The 9,905-nt window shown below is 37.2% G+C and overlaps 1 pseudogene; it reads left to right on the forward strand.

Moving 5' to 3' along the window:
- Positions 1-2,350: 2,350 nt before the first annotated feature.
- LOC111085441 overlaps positions 2,351-9,905 on the forward strand; it is a 17,895-nt pseudogene continuing 10,340 nt past the window's right edge.

Genomic DNA, 9,905 nt, shown 5'->3' on the forward strand with positions numbered 1-9,905 from the left:
CAGTGGATCTGTTAACAGGATGCCCACCTTATGAAGAGTCACCTGAAAATGTGTCAGAGTTTGTGAAAATGTTATCGGAAACGATGGATAATATTCACCATCAAGTGCATTCAAACTTAAAACAACTGCTGATTCGATGAAGTTATCTTATGATAAGAGATCTACTGAAGTCAGTTTTGTACCAGGAGACAAGGTGTGGTTGTATAATCCCAGGAAGACTAAAGGGAAGTCTCCTAAGTTGTCTTCTCCATGGGAAGGCCCAAATGACATAGTGGATCGTCTCTCAGACGTGACTTTCCAGATAAAATGTGGTCGGCGAGGTAAGCCAAAGGTGGTGCATGCCAACAGGCTCTGGCGTTATCACGGTCCAGGACATTTCAGTTGGGACGAAGTGAACAACGGAACAAATGACGCTGCTGAAGACATGTCCCCTGAAAAAGCCACTGTCGAAGAAGAAACTCTACCTGGTTTTGAGAAGGAAAACATTGACGCTGTTAATGAAGTTACTACCACTAATGTGACTGCTACAGATAATGGGATATTTCCTGATGGAGCAGATGAACACCACGTGAACGAGAAGCCAATGAGATGGAGACCAGTACAGAAGAAGATACGTCCTTTAAAATTAAGAGACTTTTTTGTATTATAATTTCGTGTTTGTAAATTCTGTACATTTAATTAAGTTATTATTAATTATCTATTGGTTAAATGTAAGTGGCTACTGTTCGGGACAAACAATACTAAGGAAGCGGCAGTGTTACGACAGCGGAAGTCACGAGACGCTGGGACTATGCGACTGGAGTTTCTCGAAGGATCCTGAAGGCCCGAGTACATTCGAGACGCCCTCTTTTTAGTATATAAGCCTGGTGAGAAAAACCAGCGGGATTGAAAAGATAGATAACCGAGTCATGGTAAGTCGATTCTGTTTCTGTGTTTTGCACTTATCGAGCTTGTGAATTGCTGTGATTATAGTGTGTGTTTATAAAACTCGTTAACTTTAAAGCGATGAGGAACGTATTGACTGTGGAAATTCTGTGTATTACAAAATTTGTATCGTGGAAGAATAAACTATTTTTAATCAAGAAAGGACTTGTATTGCTGAAGTTTCTCGGAAAGAATTTATACCAGAAATTAAAAAAATCACTTAAAAATAATCCTGGTAATTAATTTACTGTTGATTAGAAATGACTAAAACTATACAGATCAGAACAACCTGATTAGAAGTACTAAATGCCATAAATCAATGCACAAAAAAAACTAAAACATTTTTTTAATTATAATGCATTGAATCATTAGTTAAGTACCCTTATCAACAGATTTCAATAACTGGATTACTTTTGACTTCAAATGAAAATCAGCTATTTCCAGCTTGTTGGGTGAATCAGTTTCTATTATTTTTATGTTCTGGATGATGAGAATCAAAGTTTAGAAAAATTTGGTTTTTGAAGGGTTTGTTGTAATGTGGGGTGTGTATGTGTTGTTCTTTTATTGACATGATTAAGCCTAAGAATGTTAAGTTGTTGTTTGTGCCAAGTGTTCATGTTAAACTTGATATTATGGTAGAAATTATTTTCAAAAAGTGTGTAGTTTTTAGTAAATTTTTAAGCCATGTTTTTGAGACCAAAATTATTGTAGCTATATCTGTACTATAGTTGTGGCAATACGCTGGTTTTTTGGACTATTTTATAATGATCTTGTTTCTAATGTGTGTGTGTGTGTAAAGTTTATAGCAAAAAATACGACTTTTTTTACCCACAAGTACTTCTTTAAATTATTGGTATAACTTATCTTCGTATCTGAAATAAATGTTTGTAAAGATAAAAGTACTTCACACAAAGTGGTAAGAGACAGTCCCTTGTTCATAGCAAATCCCCTCTGCATCAATGCTAAAGATAATGATACAGGTTCCAGCTGGCTTGTCTCGACCATCATGGTGGTGGTGGTGCCATCTGTCATATAGGTCATAACTCTAGAGGTGGCAAATGTTGTCCATGAACTCCAAGCTCTGAAAATGTTTTCTTTGGTTTTGGGATGCAGTGCTCCTGCCAGCAATGTGAGCACATCTGATGTCACTAGTACTTGAACACATCACATTCTCTAATGGGATATTTCAAGAGCATACCCTGATGGTTTTAGATTACAAAGCTGACTGCTTTCATGGGAGTCAGCTCTGGTGAAGTTAACTGCTACTGGCCTTCTTGAAAGTTCAGCTTTTCTAGAGTTGATGATGCACTGATTGCCTCTACTACCTCCATCAAGCCAGCACCAATAATTCATGGGTCAACCACACAGTCCAATTCTTTGTTGTACAGAAAGTCCTGGATGCTTTGGAAAGTTGACAACAAGGAGAATGGCTGAAGAAAATGATGAACAGAAAGATCAAGAGTTTGATCTTAACATAACAAAAGTTAAAGTACAGATTGAAAAGGTAAGGTCAGGTGAATTCCAATTGATCAGAAGTTTGGACAGATGTGTAGGATGAGACAGAGTCATAAAGCACTATTGATACATATGATCTGAAGTATAGTTGATCACATCCGTCACTAAAATGTGACCAGTTGTTTTGAGCAACCAACAAATAAAATGCTTCACTAAATTAAAAAAAAGAATGTTTTTCATTGAACTTGATGTCTTAATTTGGTATTTTTATATTATGACATTATACTGTGATGATGTATGGTTGTACCGTAAGCCATACTGTATTATTACATGGAACTAATTATTTTAGATAGGCAGTAGGAAGTTTGAAAAGCCAGGTATTTATTGTATTGGAATTCAACATGTGCTCTAAATTCAGATAGCTACTCTAAATTCTTATCTGTGTAGCAGATACAGAATTTGATATTCTATTTGAATGTAGAGCAGGAAGTTCTTGCAAAATAGAATAATTTTTGCAAGAAGTCCTATTAGACATTGGACGTAATAACAGAAATAATATTCCTGAAATAAAGTGTTTAAAATATGATGAAATTTGATTTACTGATTGTGAGGAACTCTTTGTCAAAGTTTATGATAAGCATTAACAAGTCTGTGAACTTGAGAATGATATTCCAACAGATAAAGCAGGCTTGAAACTAAATCCAGGAAAATTTGCATTCGTGCACAAAGAAGTGGTATTTCTTGGTCATATTGTAGGTAGAGACTGACTCTCTACAGACCCAGCTCAGATAGCAGCAGTGAGAGACTGGCCTCACAAGTGACCAGGCAAGAAGTCCACAGTTTCTGTGGGTTTGTGTCATATTACCAATAATTTGTATTCAAATTTTACAAGATAGCATTACCATTGTCTGCTCTCACTAACATTGAGACACACTTTGGATGAAGCAAGGAGTGTGAACAGGCAATCCAGTCCACAAAACTTGCTTTATTGATGGTTCCATATACACAACAAGACAACATGTTCTTATTGAGCGCCAAATGCTAGTGATAGTAAAATTGAAGAAGTGTTACTGCAGTTGCAGGATGTAGTAAAATATGTAATTAAGTATGTTAGTCATACGCTCATGGCTCCTGAATGCAGATATTGTATGATGAAAAAGTAACTGCTTTCAATTGTAGTCTTTATATGGTAGGAAGTTTATTGTCCAGGTGAGCCATGATTCACTGAAATGGGCAATGAACGTTAAAAATCCAGAAATGATGATAGTACATTGGATAAGAACATTATGAGAATATGACTTTATTATAACATATTGCCCAAGCCATACCACAGAAACATGGATAAACTGTCTCACTGGACAGTAAAACTTTGTTCCTTCATTGAATGTCCTGATCCTAGACACCAAGTGAGAGTTTATAACCAGTTCTGTGATAGCAGTATTAAGTGATTCAGTAGAAGATTCCACTAGTAGACGGATGCCACAATTAACACTTTGAAAACTGGGAAGAGTAATTGAAGGATCCAGATCTAACATGGGCACTCCTTGCCATGTAGCAAGTTAAATATCAAACAGCAGAAATAGAGGAATGTAACATGTAGCCATTATACAGTTAATTATGAATGCAAGAAGGCGTGCACTACCACTGTTACCAACCACTGAGCCATTGTTCTCAAACTGTGTTGCAGCTAGTAGTCCCACAGCTTTAAGACAAGAAATTTCCAAACATTGCATTACACAAAGGCTGGAGGACAGGCACAAAGGTATTATCTGCACTTGTACCAAAATTCAATGGTGTTTCTTCTAGAGATGTATGGCACTGGTGTAAACAATGTATGGTATGTGTTAGCTCAATAAAGAGCTAACAGACACAGGGTAAACTCCATCAGTGAACTGCTGGATCTCCTTTACAGAGGATATCTTTGGATATCATTGATCCATTCCCAGACTGAATGACGACATCAGTACATATTAGTTGCCATTAAAGTTTATCCACTGTCCGATACTTCTGTAGCTGATGTGTTGGTGGAGTACTGGATTGCATGGTTTAGGGGACCAGAAGAGATCCACATGGATCAGGAAACTAATTTCAGCAATCAACTGTTCTCCAAGTTGTATAAAGTGATAGATGTGATGAAGCTGCAAACTTCGCTATACTACTCTGGTGAATTAGTAGAATAAGCAATACAAACTGTCAACCTAATACTTGCCAAATATATTAATACTAGCCAAACCAACTGGGTTGAACTTTTACCACTTGTCATGATGGTGTACAGAGCAAGTGAACAGAGGTCTACAGGTTGCTTGTTGAACATACTTTTTTTTTCAGGTGGAAGATCCCACTACCTGTTGATGTGATGTATGCTTCTCCCCTAGCAGCAGACTTCCTACAATTTTCATAAGGATACATGGAGTGGCTAAGGTCTGCATTAATTGATGCACATAAGCAGCTAGGAAAGGCTCCAGACATCAATAGAAGTGCTAGAACAAGATCACAAAGAAACGAATGTATCAGCATGGTCTGGTTTTGGTACATTCTAATGGCAAGAAAGCAGATCAGTTTGGGATAGCCAGACCCATACATCATACTCAGGCAGATTTGTCTACTGCCATATGAGTTACAGCTGCAATGATAAGCCATGTCCATATATCACAGATGCACTTCTAGTACATTGACTTGACCAAAAATCGGAAGTCGAGATCAGTCATTTAGAGAAAGATGAAGATGCCATATCACGTTGTATCAGTTCACTTGAAGAGAGAGAAAGAGATGAAAGTACTTACCTGGCTGTCCACAATGAACCAGATGAAATGCTGGAGTTAGACAGCTCTGATAGATGATCCACTGTCAGTGGTTTCTTGATCGATATAGCCAAGATTAATCAACTGTCTAGAAATTAGGTTGGTTTGGTGACCACGTGATTAAAGGGAAGGGCTTAGCAACCCTTAATGTATGAGCCATCAAGCAGTTTTACTATAGGAGAGAGATCCATAGGATATCAGATGATACCAAGACGTATTTGTTTATCACAGTTAAGATGACTGATGTTAGTAGATGTAGTACCTAGCATATCATTGGTTTGCTGACTGAGGACAAAAGCTAGGATTTGAAACATTTAGCTGAAATTGCATTGTGATTCTTGCTTATGAGCTACCAAGTAGTATTTTACAGTATAATGTATGCACCACACTCTGTGCTTGCCACTTGATTTACTTTATAAGCTTGGATGGTCATGTAGTTGAAAAATCAGTGATTGAAATTAAATAGTGTTCCATTCTTTATGAACTACAGAGCAAATTTTCTGATGTTTTGAAAGAATCAATCACCTGACATAGCTAAGTGGTGAGAACTCTGCAGCAAGCAACTTGTCCTTGCTAGATTCTTCTCCATACACCTGGAGAATATATGATGTTTCTACATGCAGTGAGGATTTGTGTTACCTTCGAGCATATATTGAAATACTGTAGTACTAAAACATGATGAGAATTTAATCCAAAATCTTAGTTTGGCGGAATTATACCACTGGTTATTTAATTCATGAAGCCTTAAAAGAATAATGAATTGGTTTCAATGACAGCACATTATGGGACTGCAGCTACCAACTCATACCTCCAGAAAGTAACTCTAGAAAGATATTGAAGTAATTTGCATGGCAGTTACTAGCGTATATGACATTGTGTAGTGTTGTATGTATATGACAATATATATGTATGAATAAATATATATCTAGTCTCTCTCACACAGGTATAGACATTACATAAGGTCATCCATGACTGGATAAATTACACAAAGAACACAACGGTTAAGCAACACTTGATTTACTTTACAAGCTAGGATGGTCATGTAGCTGAAAAACTCAGTTACTGAAATGGTGTTCTATTCTTTATGAGCTACAGAGTGAATTTCCTGATGTTTTGAAAGAATCACTTACCTGATATAGCTACCTGCACTCATCTGCACTGAGCCAAGCTCATGTTCCTCCAAGGATAGGTCAGCCATTGACACATCCCAGTGCTGCAACACAGTTTCTCTGATTGCCAATGGTAGACAGGACTTCTCAAGTCCTCCCATGGTGATTGTGCTGCAGCAGATGCCAGTGGTATCTCCAACTAGACACTGCCAAGGTTGATGATCAGTGTTGAAGGTTCATTTGAAATTACTACTATTTTTAATCAGATGTTTGTAATCTGGATGTTAAGATTTGAAAATTATAAATAGAAATAATATGGTGATTATTTTTACTGTGAACACAAATAAAAGAAACACAAAGATTTAAAGGTTTTGAGCTGCTTCTACTTGAAACTTTTTTAACTGGTGTTTGGTGGCTTCATAGTCACTTTAAGTGTATTTGATAATCTAGAAATTAAATAAGCAAGCAAAATGTTTTTGTTTTAAACTTATTTTCAATTCAAAAGGAAGAATTGAAAACTGTCTATAGACATCTTGATTATTTTCAGGGGAAATGGGTGGGATTGCACCAGCAAATCAGCTGTGATCGACTTGTCCCATCTCTGTCAATTTTTGGTTCTACTCAGATTTACCATAGAGTCTTTTCTCGCCCTTAGGTGGGCTTTTTCTCTGGGTTTGTGGATGACCAGGATATATGTCGCGAATTCTTACCTGCATGTTCCAGTATCTCGTCAGTCAAGGTACTATCTTCAGTTTGTTCATCACAGGGTAGTTTATCAATTTTGTGCCATGCCCTTCGGGCTTGCTTTTGTATCATATGTATTTTGTTGGGTGGTCAAAGCTTTTGCCCAACATTTGCATGCTTTCATCATTACATGGACAACTGGTTTCTATTAGCTCGTTCTGAATGGGAACCCACCCATCACACTCATCTACTGTTTCTGAAGGCAGCTCATATTGGTTGGTTAATCAAATTGGAGAACTCATTCCTTATACCTACCCAGTATCTTGTCCACTTGGGTGTATTTTTCAACACTCATCTCAGCTGGCCCCAACATTCACCTCTTCATCTTTGTTTCATGGATCTTTCAGTTCTCCACGCCTTTACTGCTCCCTCTCTTACAGCTCGTGAGGTTTTATTGCTTTTGGGGATGTGATATTCTATGGAAGCCTTTATCCCTTTGGGTCAAGTGCATATGAGGTCTATTCAGTAAAATATTGCATGAGATCCATTAGAAACTCCTATTCCCCTTCCTTCTTCCCTTGTTGGCGATCTGTATTGGTGGTTGGAGAGTGCTCACACATTGGAGGGTGTTCTGCTTTCTCCCCCTCATCCAGATTTGCATATCTACATGAACACTTACCTTCAATGCTGGGGGGCATGGGTTGATCAGCAGGAAGCTTCAGGTTGGTGGTCTCTAGCCAAAATATCTTACCATATCAACATTCAGGAGCTTCTGGTTGTACGGTAGGTCATTTTCTTCTTCTTGCCAGGAATTGTCTGGTCATGATCCATTCCAACAATTCTATGATGGTGACTTATATCAATCAACAAGATGGCACCTTTTCTCGTTCCCTTTGTGGTAGAATCTTGGATCTCCTTTTTTTGAGCCCACATGCTCTGTATTCCTCTAATTGTATACCATGTTCCAGGTGCATTCAATCTTGTTGCAGATCGTCTTTCCCATTCTGACAAAGTTTATCCGATGGAAAGATATTGGAAGGTTAATTCCGTATCTCAGATGATAAAGTTCTACTAAAAGCAAATCAGGTTAAAGTTGCAGTACAATAGATTATTCTCGACTGAAGAGAAAGAAATTAGGCCGACGGGGCAGGAGTATGAGGCCCAGTAAGCATGTGAGAATCCATAATATGTTGAACATTGGTTGCAATGACCCTGACATTTAACCAGCCTACAGACGCCATAATACAAATGTCATTCACACAAGGTTAAAAATTAGTCGCAGGCATGTGAGAATACACAATCAAACTTAAAGCTATTGAAACAAAACCCAAAGAAAACAAAAATCAAAAATCTGTTAATGATGCAAATCTCAATAAATTGAATTCAGATGAAAAATGTAAACACGTCTATTAAATACAATGCTAAGAAGGAGAATGAAGTTATCATGATTGCAAGTGCATGGGAAAGTTATTGCACATGGAGGTTGTGTCACCCTCCTATTGGTAGCTCAAATGTCAAAGAATGACATATCACAAAGTAGGCCTACAATGAAGTAAGCCTTCATAAACGATATGAATTGGTAATATTATGATAACTTATCTTTAAATTTACGTATGTCCTTGGACATTCTACAATCAGAACCATTTGATAAAAATTTCTAAGAACAGGAACTGGGTTCTAGTTCGTTCTCCCTCAACTCAAGCCCTGTTAATAATATTGCATAATTATAAATAACAAAAGATAAGTATGTTCTCTTGTAACTTCCAATAAGTATTTTAGATAAAATGATAACTGTGTACGTTTTTTAGCAATTCAAATATGCATGAATTTGTTTAAAACACAATCACCATATATAATAATTATATATATCCATTGAGTTAATTGTTAAAAGCAAACATAATAAAACTGCAAGAATAATACTCTGTGTCTATTTATACGTGGCGATAAATAGACATAGAAACAAAGATACAATTAAAAGGTAACAAACACAAAGCCCCCAGTGTCACAGCGTTATGTCTGCGGACTTGCAACGCTAGAATCCGGATTTCGATACCAATGGTGAGCAGAGCACAAATAGCCCATTGTGTAGCTTTGTGCTTAATTACAAACAAACAATAAAAATATGAAATAGTTGTGTCTTTCTCACTCTCTTTCTCTCTCTTTTTGACAGGCCTGGCATACGCGTGACCTTTTAGCTGTGGGGCATTACTATATATATATGACGGTCTATCCCATTATTCGTTGATAAAGAGTTGCCGATGGGTGGTGTTGACTAGCTGCCTTCCCTCGAGTCTACCTATCACTGCTAAATTAGGAACGGCTAGCTCAGATAGCCCTCGTCATAAAGGTTACACTACACGACTACGAAAACATCACTGACCTCATTAATGGAGGAGGCGAAAACACCGGCAATTACAGTAACACAATGTTTTAATTGCCAGAAATACGTGTCAGCTGCCTGTAAAGCCCAGAAGAATCTGGCATCACAATGTAAGAAAGAGAATACAACCCCAAGTGCTGCAACTGTAACGAAGCACACACAGTTAGTTATAAAGGCTGTCAAAAATATAAACAGATAAAACAAAAAATAATTAATATTAAAAACAATACACACACTACAGAAACACAACCAACTGACACAAACAACAAACCTCCTCCACAAACACAAACCATAAAACAAAGTAATACCAAAACATACATAGCAGCAACTAGAGCAGACACAGGGAACAAAGAAAATGTAACTATTATAACAAAAGATACACCCAACACAAATACAGAACAGGTAAAACCAAATTATAGACAACAACCACCACAAATAAACAAGAATCCACACCTATTATTTCAGCTATTATAAACATGATAATAGGCTGAAATACAAAATCAAACAAATAGGACACAAAGAAGTCGTGGGAGGCAAGGCACACAGGGGAAG

Source organism: Limulus polyphemus, unplaced genomic scaffold (assembly GCF_000517525.1).
Source record: "Limulus polyphemus unplaced genomic scaffold, Limulus_polyphemus-2.1.2 Scaffold392, whole genome shotgun sequence".
NCBI lineage: Eukaryota > Metazoa > Arthropoda > Merostomata > Xiphosura > Limulidae > Limulus > Limulus polyphemus.